General features: G+C 42.2%; 1 protein-coding gene across 3 annotated transcripts in view; it reads left to right on the top strand.

The window, feature by feature from the left end:
- LIG1 (DNA ligase 1) overlaps positions 1-19809 on the top strand; it is a 793173-nt gene that overhangs the window by 538477 nt on the left and 234887 nt on the right. The window lies entirely within an intron of this gene.

The raw sequence follows: 19809 nt of genomic DNA, 5'->3' as shown, positions 1-19809 counted from the left end.
TTTCATTGCAAGAAAAATGTATTTTTGATAACGTAAGCAAAAGATGACATGTCAGCCATGGACCATGTTGCTCGAGAAAACATTTCCCATGTCCCACAGCTGTCATGTCACGTGTGCAGGCAATCAGTAGCCTCCGCCGTGCTGTCGAGATATGTGACACGAGAACGGTGAATCAGAACAATCCCAGATTCTCAATGTCCCAGTGACTCTGAAATTTAGTTGTTTTTTTTTCTGTCCCACGTGGGACATCATTTTAGTGATAATACATAATTATAACAGTTTGTGTTTACTGAAAATCACAGAAATTTTCACTTTGGTTTTACAAATTTTAGGTTTTCAAATCTGACATCTGCCCCGGCAATTTTATTTTTTTTGTTTTGTTTTTTCCTTGTCCAAACGCAGCTTGGAATAATTAGTAGATTTAATTAGTAAGCATGCTGACAAATGGTGTTTCATTGGCCAATTAGCCCCTTTTTGCTCCTTGGCATAATACTATAAAACATATGCTGTACTAATATGCATTCTGATATCTCAGGCACTAACCCTATCCACTCAACCTGTCACACTGTACATGCCGTCCGATCTTTAGTCAGCACAGTATAGAGAAATAAATGAGCAAAATTATAAATTTATCGGAAAAGATTAAGTGTAGCTTGTATTTTATTTATTGAAATTCCTGGTTGTACGTATATCCGTACAGTGGGCGGTCCTACTAGTCAGACACTAATCATGCAATATCTGCATGTACAGTCACAAGAGTCCAGTAGGCGGTCGTCCTCAGTGATTGACTGCTACAGTGCTGGCCAAAAGTATTGGCACCCCTGCAATTCTGTCAGATAATACTTAGTTTCTTCTTGAAAATGATTGCAGTCACAAATTCTTTGGTATTATTATCATTTATTTTGCTTGCAATGAACAAACACAAAAGAGAATGAAACAAAATCATTGATCATTTCACACAAAACTCCAAAAATGGGCCAGACAAAAGTATTGGCACCCTTAGCCTAATACTTGGTTGCACAACCTTTAGCCAAAATAACTGCCAACAACCGCTTCCGGTAACCATCAATGAGTTTCTTACAATGCTCTGCTGGAATTTTAGACCATTCTTCTGTGGCAAACTGCTCCAGGTCCCTGAGATTTGAAGGGTGCCTTCTCCAAACTGCCATTTTGAGATCTCTCCACAGGTGTTCTATGGGATTCAGGTCTGGACTCATTGCTGGCCACTTTAGTAGTCTCCAGTGCTTTCTCTCAAACCATTTTCTAGTGCTTTTTGAAGTGTGTTTTGGGTCATTGTCCTGCTGGAAGACCCATGACCTCTGAGGAAGATTCAGCTTTCTCACACTGGGCCCTACATTATGCTGCAAAATTTGTTGGTAGTCTTCAGACTTCATAATGCCATGAACACGGTCAAGCAGTCTAGTGCCAGAGGCAGCAAAGCAACCCCAAAACATCAGGGAACCTCTGCCATGTTTGACTGTAGGGACCGTGTTCTTTTCTTTGAATGCCTCTTTTTTTTCCTGTAAACTCTATGTTGATGTCTTTTCCCAAAAAGCTCTACTTTTGTCTCATCTGACCAGAGAATAGTCTTCCAAAACGTTTTAGGCTTTCTCAGGTAAGTTTTGGCTAACTCCAGCCTGGCTTTTTTATGTTTCGGGGAAAGAAGTGGGGTCTTCCTGGCTATCCTACCATACAGTCCCTTTTCATTCAGACGCCGACGGATAGTACGGGTTGACACTGTTGTACCCTCGGACTGCAGGGCAGCTTGAACTTTTTTGGATGTTAGTCGAGGTTCATTATCCACCATCCGTACAATCTTGCGTTGAAATCTCTCGTCAATTTTTCTTTTCCTTCCACATCTAGGGAGGTTAGCCACAGTGTCATGGGCTTTAAACTTCTTGATGACACTGCGCCCCATAGACACAGGAACTTTCAGGTCTTTAAAGATGGACTTGTAGCCTTGAGATTGCTCATGCTTCCTCACAATTTGGATTCTCAAGTCGTCAGACAGTTCTTTGGTCTTCTTTCTTTTCTCCATTCTCAATGTGGTACACACAAGGACACAGGACAGAGGTTGAGTCAACTTTAATCCATGTCAACTGGCTGCAAGTGTGATTTAGTTATTGCCAACACCTGTTAGGTGCCACAGGTAAGTTACAGGTGCTGTTAATTGCACAAATTAGAGAAGCATCACATGATTTTTCAAACAGTGCCAATACTTTTGTCCAACCCCTTTTTTATGTTTGGTGTGGAATTATATCCAATTTGGGTTTGACAATTTTTTTTCTTCTTCATTGAAGACAAATTAAATGAAGATAATAATACCAAAGAATTTGTGACTGCAATCATTTTCAAGAAGAAACTGAGTATTATCTGACAGAATTGCAGGGGTGCCAATACTTTTGGCCAGCACTGTAGCAGTCAATCACTGAGGACGACCGCCTACTGGACTCATGTGACTGTACATGCAGATATTGCATGATTAGTGTCTGACTAGTAGGACCGCCCACTGTACGGATATACGTACAACCAGGAATTTCAATAAATAAAATACAAGCTACACTTAATCTTTTCCGATAAATTTATAATTTTGCTCATCTATTTCTCTATACCGTGCTGACTAAAGATCGGACGGCATTTACAGTGTGACAGGTTGAGTGGATAGGGTTAGTGCCTGAGATATCAGAATGCATATTAGTACAGCATATGTTTTATAGTACTATGCCAAGGAGCAAAAAGGGGCTAATTGGCCAATGAAACACCATTTGTCAGCATGCTTACTAATTAAATCTACTAATTATTCCAAGCTGCATTTGGACAAGGAAAAAACAAAACAAAAAACAAAAAAAATAAAATTGCCGGGGCAGATGTCAGATTTGTATCTCTGCATGCATAGTCACACAGGGAGAACTGTCTGCATGAGTCCAGCAGGCGGTCTTACTCGGGGATTCAAATACCAGGGAATTCAGTGAATAAACTGCATCTTAATAAATTAGAATATCATCAAAAAGTTAATTTATTTCAGTAATTCAATACAAAAAGGGAAACGCATATATTGTAGCGTCATTACAAACAGTGATCTAATTCAAGCGTTTATTTATCTTGATGATTATAGCTTACAGCCAATGAAAACCCAAAAGTCATTATCTCAGAAAATTAGAATAATTACCACAAAACACCTGCAAAGGCTCCCTAAGCATTTAAAATGATCCATTAGTTTGGATCAGTAGGCTACACAAAATGGGGAACACTGCTGACTTGACAGATGTCCAGAAGGCAGTTATTGAGACAGTCCACCACAAGGAGGGTAAGCCACAAAAGGTCATTGCTAAAGAAGCTGGCTCTTCAGAGTGCTGTATCAAAGCTTATTAATGGAAAGTTCAGTGGAAGGTAAAAGTCTGGTAGCAAAAAGGTGCACAAGCAACAAGGATAACCACAGCCTTGATGGGATTGTTAAGAAAAGGCCATTCAAAATTTGAGGGAGATTCACAAGGAGCGGACTGCTGCTGGAGTCAGTGCTTAAAAAGCCACCACACACAGATGTAGCCCATGTCCTTGCTACAAGTGTCACTTTCCTTGTGTCAAGCCAGTCATGCCCAATAGAGAACGCTAGAAGCATCTTACCTGGGCTAAGGAGAAAAAGAACTGGACTGTTGCTCAGTGGTCCAAGATGTTTACAGATGAAAGTACATTTTGCATTCCATTTAGAAATCAAGGTCCCAGAGTCTGGAGGAAGAGTGGAGAGGCTACAATCCAAGCTGCTTGAGGTCTAGTGTGAAGTTTCTACCATCAGTGATGGTTTGGGGAGCCATGTCATCTGCTGGTGTAGGTCCACTGTGTTTTATCAAGATCAAAGTCAGTGCGATCATCTACCAGGAAATTTTAGAGCACATCATGCTTCCCTTCGGTGATAAGCTTTTTGGAGATGGAAATTTCATTTTCGAGTAGGACTTGACACCTGTCCACACTACCAAAAGTACCAGTACCTAGTTTAACCCCTTAACAACCGCGGGCCATAAAATGACGTCCTTGCTGTCATAACCTTACTGCCCGCGGTCTGCCGGCAGCATCATGCTGCGATCGGCACACATCTCAGCTGATTTTCACAGCTGAGATGTGTGCCTGCTAGGCACGAGCAGAATCGTTATCTGCTCGTGCCGTTTAACCCCTTATATGGCGCTGTCAATATGTGACAGCGCCATTATAAGCACTATCGCGGTAAAGTTTTACTTACCGCCCGATACCGGAAGTCACGTGACGTGATCACGTGACTTCCGATAGTTGTCATGGTAGCACAGGGTCATGTGATGACTCCTGTACTACACCTGACTTGCTTTCACTTTCGCTGTGCCAGCGGCACAGCAAAAGAGAAAGAGAGCGTATCTGCTGTTTATAGCCTTGTAGCTGTGATCAGCAGATACTGCAGAGCGATCGGATTGCTGATCGCAATAGCCCCCTAGGGGGACTAGTAAAATTAAAAAAAAAAGTTAAAAAAGTTTTAAAAAAATTAAAAAAAACTTTAAAAGTTAAAATCACCCCCCATTCGCCCCATTGAAAATTAAAGGGTTAAAAAATATACACACATTTGGTATCGCCGCGTTCAGAAACGCCCGATCTATCAAAATATAAAATCAATTAATCTGATCAGTATACGGTGTAGCGGCAAAAAAATTCCAAACGCCAAAACGATGTTTTTTTGTCGCCACAACTTTTGCGCAAAATGCAATAAGAGGCGATCAAAATGTAGCATCTGCGCAAAAATGGTACCGTTAAAAACGTCAGCTCGAGACGCAAAAAATAAGCCGTCAGTGAGCCATAGATCCCGAAAAATGAGAACGCTACGGGTCACAGAATATGGCGTAAAACGTGCGCCACTTTTTTCGGACAAACTTCCGATTTTTTTTTAACCCCCTTATATAAAAGTAAACCTATACATGTTTGGTGTCAACGAACTCGCACTGACCTGAGGCATCACACCCACACATCAGTTTTACCATATAGTGAACACAGTGAATAAAATATCTCAAAAACCATAGTGATATCGCACTTTTTTTGCAATTTTTCTGCATTTGGAATTTTTTGCCGTTTTCCAGTACACTATATAGTAAAACTGATGGTTTCATTTAAAAGTACAGCTCGTTCCGCAAAAAATGAGCCCTCACAGGATCATATTGACTGAAAAATAAAAAAGTTACGTCTCTCAGAAAAAGAATGGCGAAAAAAAAAAGCGGAAAGCGAAAAATCGGCCGGTCATAAAGGGGTTGATAACCACAGTATCACTGTGCTTGATTGGCCAGCAAACTCGCCTGACCTAAACCCCATAGAGAGTCTATGGCAGGGGTCTCAAACTCTGCTGTGTGTATGGGCCGCACAGAGGAAAAAAAATAATTTGGGGGGCCGCATTCTTTGCAGGACAAAGTGACATTTTTATTGGTACCATATATGATATATTTTATTTTTTTTACACACCTTGGGATCACTGATTTTGAACGTTTTCACTTGTTCATTATAGCAAACGTGCACATTCTTTGTTTAAATATAAACTTTTTTTTTATATATATTTTATTCCTTTCTTGTAACTAATAGTCTTACAATTAGCACTATATAGAAATTTTGACCAACATCTTTTAGTAATGTTCCCCATATTGTTGTAACGTGCCCATCCTTGTCCTCTTGTAGTATTGTGCCCCATCCCACAGTGATGTGCTCATCCTTGTCCCCATCCTAAAGTAATGTTCCCCATCCTTGTCCCCATTTTGTAGTAATGTTTTCATCCTTGTCCCCATGTTATAGTAATGTCCCCAATATATAGTAATGTGTCCATCCTTGTCCCCCATCTTATAGTAATGTTCCCCATCCTTGTCCCCTTGTAGCAATGTCCCCATCCTATAGTACTGTCCCCATTCTATAGTAATGTGCCCATCCTTCAGTAATGTGCCAACCTTGTCCCCACCCTATATTAATGTCCCCAGCATTATCCCTATTCTATATATAATATATATATATATATATATATATATATATATATATATATATATATATATATATATATATATATATATATATATAATTACATACATACATACATACATACATACATACATACATACATACATACAGTCAGGGCCAGAAATATTTGGACAGTGACACAAGTTTTGTTATTTTAGCTGTTTACAAAAACATGTTCAGAAATACAATTATATATATAATATGGGCTGAAAGTGCACACTCCCAGCTGCAATATGAGAGTTTTCACATCCAAATCGGAGAAAGGGTTTAGGAATCATAGCTCTGTAATGCATAGCCTCCTCTTTTTCAAGGGACCAAAAGTAATTGGACAAGGGACTCTAAGGGCTGCAATTAACTCTGAAGGCGTCTCCCTCGTTAACCTGTAATCAATGAAGTAGTTAAAAGGTCTGGGGTTGATTACAGGTGTGTGGTTTTGCATTTGGAAGCTGTTGTTGTGACCAGACAACATGCGGTCTAAGGAACTCTCAATTGAGGTGAAGCAGAACATCCTGAGGCTGAAAAAAAAAAAAATCCATCAGAGAGATAGCAGACATGCTTGGAGTAGCAAAATCAACAGTCGGGTACATTCTGAGGAAAAAGGAATTGACTGGTGAGCTTGGGAACTCAAAAAGGCCTGGGCGTCCACGGATGACAACAGTGGTGGATGATCGCCGCATACTTTCTTTGGTGAAGAAGAACCCGTTCACAACATCAACTGAAGTCCAGAACACTCTCAGTGAAGTAGGTGTATCTGTCTCTAAGTCAACAGTAAAGAGAAGACTCCATGAAAGTAAATACAAAGGGTTCACATCTAGATGCAAACCATTCATCAATTCCAAAAATAGACAGGCCAGAGTTAAATTTGCTGAAAAACACCTCATGAAGCCAGCTCAGTTCTGGAAAAGTATTCTATGGACAGATGAGACAAAGATCAACCTGTACCAGAATGATGGGAAGAAAAATGTTTGGAGAAGAAAGGGAACGGCACATGATCCAAGGCACACCACATCCTCTGTAAAACATGGTGGAGGCAACGTGATGGCATGGGCATGCATGGCTTTCAATGGCACTGGGACACTTGTGTTTATTGATGACATAACAGCAGACAAGAGTAGCCGGATGAATTCTGAAGTGTACTGGGATATACTTTCAGCCCAGATTCAGCCAAATGCCGCAAAGTTGATCGGACGGCGCTTCATAGTACAGATGGACAATGACCCCAAGCATACAGCCAAAGCTACCCAGGAGTTCATGAGTGCTAAAAAGTGGAACATTCTGCAATGGCCAAGTCAATCACCAGATCTTAACCCAATTGAGCATGCATTTCACTTGCTCAAATCCAGACTTAAGACGGAAAGACCCACAAACAAGCAAGACCTGAAGGCTGCGGCTGTAAAGGCCTGGCAAAGCATTAAGAAGGAGGAAACCCAGCGTTTGGTGATGTCCATGGGTTCCAGACTTAAGGCAGTGATTGCCTCCAAAGGATTCGCAACATAATATTGAAAATAAAAATATTTTGTTTGGGTTTGGTTTATTTGTCCAATTACTTTTGACCTCCTAAAATGTGGAGTGTTTGTAAAGAAATGTGTACAATTCCTACAATTTCTATCAGATATTTTTGTTCAAACCTTCAAATTAAACGTTACAATCTGCACTTGAATTCTGTTGTAGAGGTTTCATTTCAAACCCAATGTGGTGGCATGCAGAGCCCAACTCTCGAAAATTGTGTCACTGTCCAAATATTTCTGGACCTAACTGTATGTATATATATATATATATATATATATCTATATCTATCTATATATCTATATGTATATATATATATATATATATATATATATATATATATATATATATATATATATATATATATATGTATGTATATATATATATGTGTATATGTTTCCATCCTTGTCCCCTTGTAGTAATGTCCCTAGCCTACAGTAATGTGCCCACCTTGTCCCCATCCTATAGTAATGTCCCCAGTTTTGTCCCCATTTTATAGTCATGTGCCCATCCTAGTCCCTATCCTATAGTAATGTCGCCATACTATAGTAATAATGTCCCCATCCAATAGTATTGTGCCCATCCTTGTAATGTCCCAATCCTATAGTAATGTCCCCAGCCTTGTCCCAATCTCATAGTAATGTGCGCACTTTGTCCCCATCCTGTAGTAATGGGTCAGCAGCTCCCCTCACCTTCTACAGACGCCGGTGTTATGATCCGGAACCATGGAAGATCACCACAAATCATTGGTAAAAAGGTGACAAGAGCATTGGCAACTAATCTGGCCGCCATCCCCTTACTAACCAACACAACTAGAAGTAGCCGAGGGGTGAACTAACATCCTGTGCACCGCGAACCCAGCCGGAGAACTAACTATCCTAAAGGTAGGAAAGATGAATAACTCTCTGCCTCAGAAAATAGACAAGAATAGCAAGCCCCCCACATTCAAAGACTGCGGTGATATAGGAAAAACACAATAGACAGGTAGATGACAGGATTAGCAAAAGGTGAGGCCCCCACTGACTAAAATAGGAAAAGACAGGAAAGGGACTGATGGTAGCCAGAGAAAAACCCTGCAAAATACCAACTTCCTGATAGTACAAAAAGGCCCTCAGATCGCTCGATCTGAACTCCGTCCTATACCAGGTGCCCTTGTCATACCAATGAACAGAAAACAAGAATTATAACAAATTCAAAAAGCCATAAACACATGGACCCAAAGGAGCTATACTCCACACAGAACTGCAGGGAGTTCCTCAACAATCCACTGAGGGGGAAAATCCCTGGAAGGAAATAAACTGAAACCAACCACAACAAATGACAAACCCAGATAAGCAAAAGAACCAGGCAATAAATAAAGAGCAAGAACTTATCTGGAGTGGATGTGATGTAGAGCAGGATTAAGCAGGCTGAAAATACAAAGTACAACTGACATCCGGCAACAGCCTGCAATCAGACCAGGACTTAAATAAGCAGAGAGTTAGGCAAGGAAACACCCACTGCACAACCCACCTGGTCTCTGTCCAAACCCTTCCTGGCCACCAGAGGGAGCCTCCCAGCAGCCAAGACATAACTAACATTCACAACACGCCGGAGTGAAGCTGAGGGGAGTGGTCTGCGGCCCCAGATCCACAGTGATTGGAGAGATCGGTCACAAGCTGGTCTCTCCAATCAGAGCTGGGGGCGGGTGAAACACAGGTCACACAGACTTTTCAGTAGGCCAACATTTGAGTTTAAAATCATTTTTTCAGTTGGTCTTATATAACATTCTAATTTTCTGAGATAATGACTTTCGGGTTTTCATTGGCTGTAAGCCATAAACATCAACATTAACAGAAATAAACACTTGAATTGGATCATTCTATTTGTAATGACTCTATATAATATGTTTCTCTTTTTGTATTGAATTACTGAAATAAATTAACTTTTTGATGATATTCTAATTTATTGAGATGCACCTTTTATATTAATCTGATCTGTTCCTCCTGCTCTGTAACATCTTACCTGCAGATCAGGTACCACTTCCATCAAGTATCATTACATATGTCCGATCACATTATGGGTTCACATATAGAAATATCAAAACAAAAAGGTGCCCAAATCCAAGCTTTGTTTAACAGGTGCACCGAGTGAACATCAACACAAATGAAATAAATGATCACTTTCTAAGCTAATATTTGGGAGGCAGAATGAACACACAAATAATTATGTAGGAATTAATTTTTATTAACTATTCATTAAAACAACAGCATTACTTTTTGGCCCAGTATGATTAGGATACCAGATTTGCTTGTGCTCTTTAATGATTTTGCACACAATGAGCAATTTTCATCATTGTTCCCACTGGGGTTCACAATATAAATTCCTTATCAGTAGGTCTTTGGAAAGGAAGGAAACCAGAGAAAACCCATGTACATACATATAGAAGATACAGTCCTTGCAGAGGTCCTTGGCAGGAGCCCACGTGCTGCCATCACTTTTAACAATATATCTAAGGGTATAATAAGCTTTTTGACCCACAAGTCTGTAATACATTTTAAAAGAATTTTGTCATGAAAATGAAAAAAAAAAGGAAAAATAAAGAAAATAAGAAAGAAGCGAGCGCCTCATACTAACCAAGGCTCCATTGCGGTTGTACGCTGCTCCCGCACGGCTGTACACTGCTCTTGCAGCTTCCCTGGGCTGCTCATCATTGCTCATCCATATGCACTGCTTTGCCCACCCACCGGCCGGCCTGGTATCTTTGATTGGTTGCAGTCAGACACGCCCCCGGCCTGTGTGACAGCGTCTGTTTGCATCCAATCATAGGCGCTTTCTACGGATCAGTATTGTGGTGTAAAAATAAAACTGGCGTAGGGTCCCCCCATTTTATGATACCCAGTACAGATAAAGCCCACTCCTACAGGCTGCAGCCCCCATCCCTGCGTTCATCTTGGGTGTGTGTCAAAATAAGAGGAACCACATGCGGCTTTTTTTTAATTAAATAAATAATTAAAAAAAACAGCATGTGGTCATCCCAATTTTGATATCCAGCCATGATAAAGCCCGACAGCTGAGGGCTGGTATTCTCACTCTGGGGAGTCCCATGGTTATTGTGACCCCCAGGTTAAGAATAGCAACCTGCAGCCTCCCGAGATTGTCGCATCCATCAGATTTGACAAGCTCTGCGCTCTACCAGGCTCTTCCCGATTGCCCTGTTGCAGTGGCAATTGGGGTATTGAGAGGTTAATAATAGCGCACAACTGTTATCAAGCCCAAAATTAGTGATGGGTAGGGGTCTATGAGATAGATAACTAATCCTAAAAGTAAAAAGGAATAAACACAATCACTGAGAAATATTGTTTATTTGGCATAAAATACAAAAAAACACCCTATTTCATCACTTTATTAACCCCCTAAACAGCCCTGCAGGTCCGACATAATCCACAAGAAGTCCCACGGCAATTCAGCTCTGCTACATCTCAGTCACAGCGAGCGGCCGTAGACATGACTGTCGTCTGTGAGTGCAAATAACCTGAGTGACGTTATCGCGTCTCAGTCTCTGCCTGCAATCACAGGGGGCAGTTATATTCTATTGTGCTCACTGGGACTGAGATGTAGCAGAGCTGAATCACCGTGGGACTTCGTATGGGTTACATCGGACCTGCATAAGTGTTTAGGGGGGTTAATAAAGGGGAGAGAGGGTGTTTTTTATATGTAATTCCAAATAAAGAATTTTTTCAGTGTTTGTTTATTTACTTTACATTACAGATTAGGCTAGTTTGACACTTGCGTTGAAAGGCATCCGTCACAATGCGTTATGTGACGGATGCGTTGTAAATAGTGTGATAATAAAGGTAACGGATTCCTGTGAAATAACATGTTGTGCTCCTTGAGAGAGAGAGAGAGCAAGCAAGCCCCCGTCATCACTGCACACACCCCGGCACTACCACCCCCATCATCACCGCTCACACACAGGCACTACCGTTCCCATCATCACCGCTCAGTGCTTACACGCAGGCACTACCGATCCAATCATAACCGCACACATCGGCACTACTGCTCCCATCATCACTGCACATACCCATGCACAACCGCACTCATCATCACTGCTCACACGCAGGCACTACCGCACTCTTCATCACCGTATACACACCGGCACTACCCACCCATCACCGCACACACAGGCATTACCTCAGTGACGTCCCCGCTGACAGCCTGACTACCTTCAGTTTCTGCATGGAGTTCACAGGAGCGGCGGTGTTCTACTGCCGCTCCTGTCAGCTTCATGTAGCAGAGCTGAAAGTGTCGTGGGACCTCTGTGGATTACATCAGACCTGGAGGGGTATTTGGGGGTTTAATTAAGTGGTGAAAGAAGGGTTTTTTTGTCTTTTATTCCAAATAAAGTATTTTTTCGGGTGTATGTGTTTATTTTCTTTAACTTACAGGTTAATCAATGAAGGTATCTTGGGTAGATGCCTGCCATGATTAACCTAAGACTTAGTGGCAGCTATGTGCTGCCATTAACTCCTTATTATCTTGATTGCCACCACACCAGGGCAATTCGGGATGAGCCGGGTAGAGTCTCTGGACTGTCGCATCTAATGGATGCGGCAATTCCGGGCGGCTGCTGGCTGATATTTGTAGGCTGCGGGGCTCCCCATAACGTGGCACTCCCCATCCCCTGAGAATACCAGCCTTCAGCCGTGTGGCTTTATCTTGGCTGGTATCAAAATTGGGGGAGGGACTGCACATCGTTTTATTATAATGATTTATTTATTTATTTATTGTACTGCACGATCTAAACCCGCCCACCGGCAGCTGTGATTGGTTGCAGTCAGACACGCCCCCACGGTGAGTGACAGCTGTCTCACTGCAACCAATCATAGGTGCCGGTGGGCGGGGGAAGCAGTGAATACTAGATGGAATAATGAGTGGCCGGCATTTTCAAAAGAGAAGCCGCCAGAACAGTGTGACAGCTGTGCAGCGCTGCGACTGTGATCGGTGAGTATGAGAGGGGGAGAGACAGACCGACAGAGAGAGAGACAGACATTGACAGAGAGAGACCGACAGAGAGAGATAGAGACTGAGAGAGAAGACCGACAGACAGATAGAAACAGAGACCAGGAGTGCTTTTAAACGATTTAGAATGTTCTGCTGGACATGCTAAGCATGCTCATTACAACGTGACGGAATCCTGCACTGGAATCCATCGATAAACACATGGCGACAGAATCTCACACCATAGACATTCATTATGCCTCTTAACGGATCCCGACGGAATCCTGCGAAGTGCGGTTTTTTTTTTTTACAGCAACAAAAAACGCTACATTCAGCGTTTCTTCCGCTTGACTGGCACTGACGGTCGCCGCGGGGCGGATGCAATGCAAGGCAATCCGTTGCAATCTGCCCTTAATAGAAGCCTAAGAGGAATAAACTGATTCCTGCAACGGTTACTGTAATTCCTCAAGGCGGATTGCAACGGATGCCGTTCAATGCAAGTGTGAAAGCAGCCTTAGTTATGGGGGTAAATAAATAAGGAATAACGTTTGGAACACCATTCTAAGTCTGAACTGGGTGCAAAAACCTAAAAAAACATCACTATGGAGAGATAAGGTATGCACACCAGTGACTATGTAAGGGGAATACATGGAATAGCAGAAACTGCTGTGTGAATACTGACTTGAAAAATCCAATAGCTATATGTAAGAGTGAAAATGTGAAAAATGGAATCTGCATTACTGCCATGAACATATGGAACACCATTCTAAGTCTAAGTCTCCATAGTGATGTTTTTTTAGGTTTTTGCACCCAGTTCAGACTTAGAATGGTGTTCCAAACGTTATTCCTTATTTGTTAGTTGTTTTTCGTTTGTGAACCCTCCCCAACCACACCCATTGCCAATCCATATCATACGCATAAATAGCCTGGGTCTCAGCTTCCCATACACGGTAAGTTTAACTGCATGAGAGGACACACACAAGCTAGGGACCCCAACGTAGAGAAATACTTTGGCGTAGTGTTGGGGCTCTATTGCATTGATCAATTCAGTAGCTAAATTTCTCTTCATATGTTCATGGCAGTAATGCAGATTCCATTTTTCACTCTTACATATAGCTATTGGATTTTTCAAGTCAGTATTCACACAGCAGTTTCTGCTATTCCATGTATTCCCCTTACATAGTCACTGGTGTGCATACCTTATCTCCCCTTAGTTATGTGGGTGTCTCAGGCGCCTGCCATCACTAATCTAGGACTTAGTGGCTGGTGTGGGCTGCCATTAACTTGTCATTACCCTGATTGCTATCACATCAGGGCAATCAGTAAGAGCTAGGTAAAGCATCGGGCTTGTCAAATCTAATGGATGTGTCAATCCTGAGCAGCTGCCGGTTGCTATTTTTAGGCTGTGGAGCGGCCAATAACTGTGGGCCTCTCCAGTCTAAAAATACCAGCCAACATTCAATGATTTTCTCCAAAATAATCCACAACTATTCTAAAACTCACTGACCTGGTGGATTTTTTATGATAAACACTCTGTATTATTTAAATTTTTAAAACCTTACACACCACCATATACAGGTATTTTAAGCAAATGATCCACCAATTACCATATAGTACTTATCGGACCATTAATATATTTCTCTGCAAAACACATACAACCAGCAGCAGCAAATTGAAAACTACTGTACTGGTCTCCAATATAAATAGTGAGACAAAAGAATATTGGAAGTATTACAGTAGTTGCTGCTGGTTGTATTTGTGTTCAGCAGAGAAACATAATAATGGTCTGATAAGTATTATATGGTAATTGGTGGATCATTTGCTGAACAGACCTGTATATGGTGGTGTGTAATGTTTTAAAAATTTAAATTAGAGTGTTTTTTTTTAATCATAAAAAACCTACAGGTCAGTTAGTTTGAGAATACCAGCCCCCAGCTGTCAGGCTTTCTTGGCTGAATATCAAAATTGGGAGGACTGCACTCTGTTTTTAAATTATTTTAAGTAAAAAATAAAAGAAAAAAAAAGCTGTATGCGGTTTCTCTTATTTTGAATCAAAGCCAAGATAACCGCAGGGCCTGGGGGCTGCTGCCTGTAGTCGTGGCTTTATCTGTGCTCAGTATCATAATATGGGAGGACCCTATGCCAATTTTTCTGCATGGGTAGAGTCACACTGACTTATGACTCGCACGAGTGCAGTGAGAAAATCTGGCATTGCACTCGGCATCATGTAAGACAATGCTGCAGCTCACATCTGCAAGTATTTCCTCAGCCCTAATCAGACTGGAAAAAATTGCAGCATGCTGCGATTGTCTGCGTCTCCTATCACTTGCAGCCATACAAGTCTATGGGTGTGAGAGAAACATCGGACTGCACTGATGACATTCAAGTGCAGTGTGATATACGCACAGGCTGACAACGGAGGAGATGGGGGCGATTAATTCCTCACTCTCCTCCACAGTTGTGACCTGATCGCAGGATCGGATCACAGTCAGATGACACTCTGCTCATGCTCGCAGCAGAGCCTGAGTTGAGGGTCATTAGCATATCAGATCCAATGCTCTCACATCGAATACCATACGGCAGTGTAACCCCGACCTACGATATAAACGAGCTGTGATTGGGAGCAGCCAGCTGCCACTCAGTGTGGTGTCGCGTCTGACTGAAACCAATCACAGGCGCTGGGGGCGTGGAAAGCAGTGCATATTCAATGAATGATAAATAGCTGCTTCGGAAGTGAATGCGCGATTTGGAAGCAGATTGCTGCCATAGCAGATCGTCGGTAAGTGCACCGCCCGTGCTCCTATCTCCTTATCCCTTCTACCAACGTTTTTAATCTCCGGTTTCTGATGCCTATAGACTTATTTGGGGACTGGAACCGGATTTTTTAAAAAAAGATAAACGGGAACCGGCCGGTCCCGTTTATCTGCGAGTCCGTTTATCTCTACTCCGTTTATCTCTACTCAAGGCCAAAAAAAAACAAAAAACAGTACCCTGCAATTGTGACAATGTCACCTTTCATATAGTCATACACTACTGGGCACACAGCAGGGCTCAAAGGGAAGGAGCACAATTTGACTTTTTGAGTGTAAATTTGTCTAGATTAAATTGCAGGCACTGAACATTGAATTTGCTAGTCCTCTGAGGTGCAAACATAGCAAAACTACCCCTAGAGTTCAGGGTGGGAAAATTAAAGAAACCTTCTGAGAGGTGAACTTGTTTTGGAAACTACACCCTCAAAGCAGTAGTCAAAGGATAAAATGAGCTTTTTGACAGGTGATTTCCAAAAATTAGTATGCACTGGGTTTTGCAGAGTGAAACAATGAAATTCCAAAAAGTGCCTAGATTTTCCCACTGTGAGTGGACAGCTGTCTTATTATTGTACTGTTTTCCTGTTCTGTAAATGCCCCGAGTGTGGCACTAATTGTTAGTACTCTGCATTGAAGACCTCATTTGGGGATTTAGAAAGTGTCGCGGGCGGGGAGGACGCCGCCGCGTGCTCACTAACGCTCGGGTCCGGCGCTGCTGCGATGGCTGCTCGGTGGCTCGAGCGGTGGGCCGGATCCGGGGACTCGCGCGGCGCTCCTCGCCCGTGAGTGAAAGGGGTGGTTGGTTTGGGGGATTTAGTCCGTGACGCCACCCACGGGTCGTGGTGAAGATAGGCACCACCGCTGCTGGTGACGGGGATCCCGGGAGCGATGGTAGGGAGCAGCTGGGATGTTGTTTTCCCCCTCCGTGGGTAGGGGTCGGTGGTCCCGGGGCCCGGTGGTGTGGTGACGGGGAGGCAGGGTCGGTGAGGTGCAGGGTCGCAGGGACCGGATGGCACGGGTGTACTCACTCAGCAAGAAAGGTACAAAGTCCTCGGTAAACCAAACGGCTGGATGGACGGGTCCCACAGCCGGCTACAGTGTCTCTCCCCGGACAGGTGATGGCGGCTGTCTTTCCCTGCACCTTGATGTTCTTCTTTCTGACTACTATGGATTCCCAACGGTAGTCCGCTCCCCGATGTATGGGTACCGGAGGAGCCCGTTTGCCCACAGGCGCTGGCCCTTGGGTCTCTAGCCTTAGGCGGTAGCTGTATACCCTCACGGTGTAAGCGGTTGCCTTCAATCGGGACTTTTGCTGTTGTGAAACCCCTGGGGTTACAGTCACATTCGGATCTGACTATTGTCGGCGGCTCCAAGCCTGGTCGGGGTCCGATGGCCCTGCCTGTGTGTGCTGGCTTCACTTCGCTCTCCGGTCGGTACCGGCGGGCCGTCGCCCATCCCCGGTCCTATGGTTCCGCGTTGCTCCACCACTCCTGCAGACGGCCACCACCGTCTGCCAACCTTGCTGTCGGTGCCCGGGCCACTACCCAGACATTCAAGTGTTCACTTCAAACTCCTACACTCATCTCTCTCCACAACTAAACTGTCACTTTTCCCGCCTCCAGGCCTGTGAACTCCTCGGTGGGTGGAGCCAACCGCTTAGCCCCGCCCCACCTGGTGTGGACATCAGACCCTGGAGGGAGGCAACAAGGGTTTTGTGTTTGGCTGGTGTCCCTGTCTAGTGGGGGTGGGGTGTTTGTGTGTTATCTGTGACGACCTGGCTAGGCCAGGGCGCCACAAAAGCTTTAAGGGACATGCTTTAATGTTTGTCATTATGGACATGAAGATAACAAAATGTATTCTTTTTTACAGTAAAATGTATATGCTGCTAAATGTTTAAGCAGAACAAATAAGTCATTTAAAAAAAATGTTTTAATGTAAAATTGAAAAGACAAAAGGGCGCAGAGGGTGTCTAACCTGGCGTGCCAGTTAAGGAATTTAATAATTGCACTAAACTGATTTGGTTGTGTTTTAGTCACAACCACTACGGCACGTAATCAATGCTGGCTGCTGCAGAATCCACACTAATTGGTGATAGTGTAAATATGGAAATGGCTAATACGCTCTGATTTAACCATTTCCATCATCACGCTTTGTCACAATTTAAAAAAAAAAAAAAAAAATGTTGCTGCTGTAAGGTAGACATATGGCAAATGTTATTAACATTTTTATAAGAATCACCCTGTTTGTTACACAATTTTTTTTTTTTACTCCGGTAACTCCTCCCATGTGTATGTGAGTAGTTACCATCAATCAAGTACAAGTAAGTATGGAGAAAAACTGGGACTATTAACAAGTGCTGTTCCTCCAAAATGCAAAGTCAAAGTTTATTCTATAATATGTAGTGTACTAATCATACAATTTTTCATTTTTGCACGTTTTTTTTCTTTCTTTCACCCTCTTCCAAGAGCCATCACTTGTTATAATTTTTCCATCTATATAGCTGCATGAGGGCGTATTTTGCAGGACGAATACTAGTTTTGCTAGGCCAATAGTGCTATTTGATTGAAGCTATCTGTTATAGACTAGTATTTAGTTAAACAGCAGTGATTGTGGCTAGTTATGATCTCTGCTATTATTAGCAGATGCCGACAGTGTATTACAGACAGCATCTACCTTGTGTGGAGTGGGCTCAGCTCTTGATCTCACTTCATACATGCACTTTGGCCACCATGTACAACAGGGTGGTATGTGAGTTCACATTGCATAGAGGTTAATATCAATAGTGCCATGTCATCCATACATTACAGAGCCAGATGCCAATGGCTTTCCGGCACCATGTTGCTGTTGCAGAGTCTGAGGTACCATTGCAGTGAAAACTATGCAGTAGTTACTGCATTTTGACATCTGTACATCCCTTAAGTTATTTATCTAAGGGTATGGTGAGTGTTAAACATCACATGTTTTTTAGAATTTAATTGCATAGTGTGGATTAGAGTGAAAATGGACACTTTCAAAATGAAGCACAACCAATGCCAACTAATTACACAGGTTCTTCTGGTTAAGAACGGATAACATAAACTATATATGACTGTTATCTTCTGTCTCCACACAAGGCAAAAAGGAAGGCGCGGCATGCAGCTTTATGTAAAAGCTGTGCAGAGTACATTAGAATAAACACTCTGATGGTTCAGGTACCTAATAAAATTAGAATTCCAGGCATGTATATTTTAATGCAATCTTTTAGGCTCAGGCCAGTTTAGGTTTTTGCAGTTTAATTTTTTTATTATTTCCTCATTAGCAAGGTGAAGCTCATCATTCATGTCAGATGATGGCTATTTAAACAGCCATCATCTGCATCTAACAGCAGCGATTGGAGCTGAGCTCTCATTACTGCTGATAACTCTTTAAGTGCTGCTGTCAATTTGACAGCAGCATTTATAGCCCAAATGGGAGACATGTTTATCCATACTCCCATCGATTCACCAGTGATACAACTTGCCATTATGGTACTCCTGTGAACACCAGACTGTGCCTGTCATTGATAGGAGACAGTTATTTTTATTATATACTGTAATGCTAAAAAATAAATGAAATGTAATTGAAAAAGAAACCTATCTAGCATTGCTGCATCCCTAAAAGTCTGAGCCATCAATATATAAAATTAATCGGTCGTAATCAAAGCAATGAAAACGTTTTCTATACCCCAAAATTAAATCCGTAAAAACATCAGCTTGGCAGCAAAAAAAACACACCCTCACACAGATATTTCCACTTGAAAATGAAAACATTGCAGGTCTCTGAAAATGACACAATTTTTTTTTCTTTTTTTGTGAATTTTTGAAAACTTTTTCACCTCTGAAATATTAAAGTAACTAAACTAATCCAGCTGTCTGATTCCTGCTGTATCACTGAGTTTTTGTTGAGGGCCCATGGATCTAGGCTACTCTTCAGATACCACCCCTTGGTCCTTAAGTGTTGCTGAGTGATGATAAAAGGAAAGATCCAATATACAAAAGACTTCATTTTCTTTATCCTTTTTATCAATTTATATCCATTGAATGACTTGACATATTATATCACATTGACGATGACGTGGCTACAGCTGTGGTCCTTGATCGTCGGTGACATGCCTCTGCATTCCTGTTTAATCTCCTGCAGCCTTTGTGGCACATGGATTGCCCACACCAAGTCTGACTGCAGCATGGAAGCTTGTTGAGGCCGTATTGCATCGCAGTCTAGATGTATTCATAGTTGTGAATATGATATAACAATATGTCAAGTTATTGGGTGTATATTCATGAAATATTAATTGATAAAAAGGATAAAGAAAATGAAGTGATGGGCTTTATTTTTTTATAATGGACTTTTAAGTCCGTTTGTGGAAATGGCTGCGACACAGCCATTTAATATTGTGGGTCGTCTATAATATAGAGAGCCGTTTTTATTGATAAAAGGAAAAGTCTGTCATGCTCATTAGTGGGCTAATGCTACGCTGCCTGTTGATAAC

The sequence above is a fragment of the Anomaloglossus baeobatrachus genome, chromosome 11, assembly GCF_048569485.1.
Source record: "Anomaloglossus baeobatrachus isolate aAnoBae1 chromosome 11, aAnoBae1.hap1, whole genome shotgun sequence".
NCBI classification, from domain to species: Eukaryota; Metazoa; Chordata; class Amphibia; order Anura; family Aromobatidae; genus Anomaloglossus; species Anomaloglossus baeobatrachus.
The sequence above is the reverse complement of the archived record's forward strand: the minus strand, read 5'-3'. Positions and strand labels throughout refer to the sequence as shown.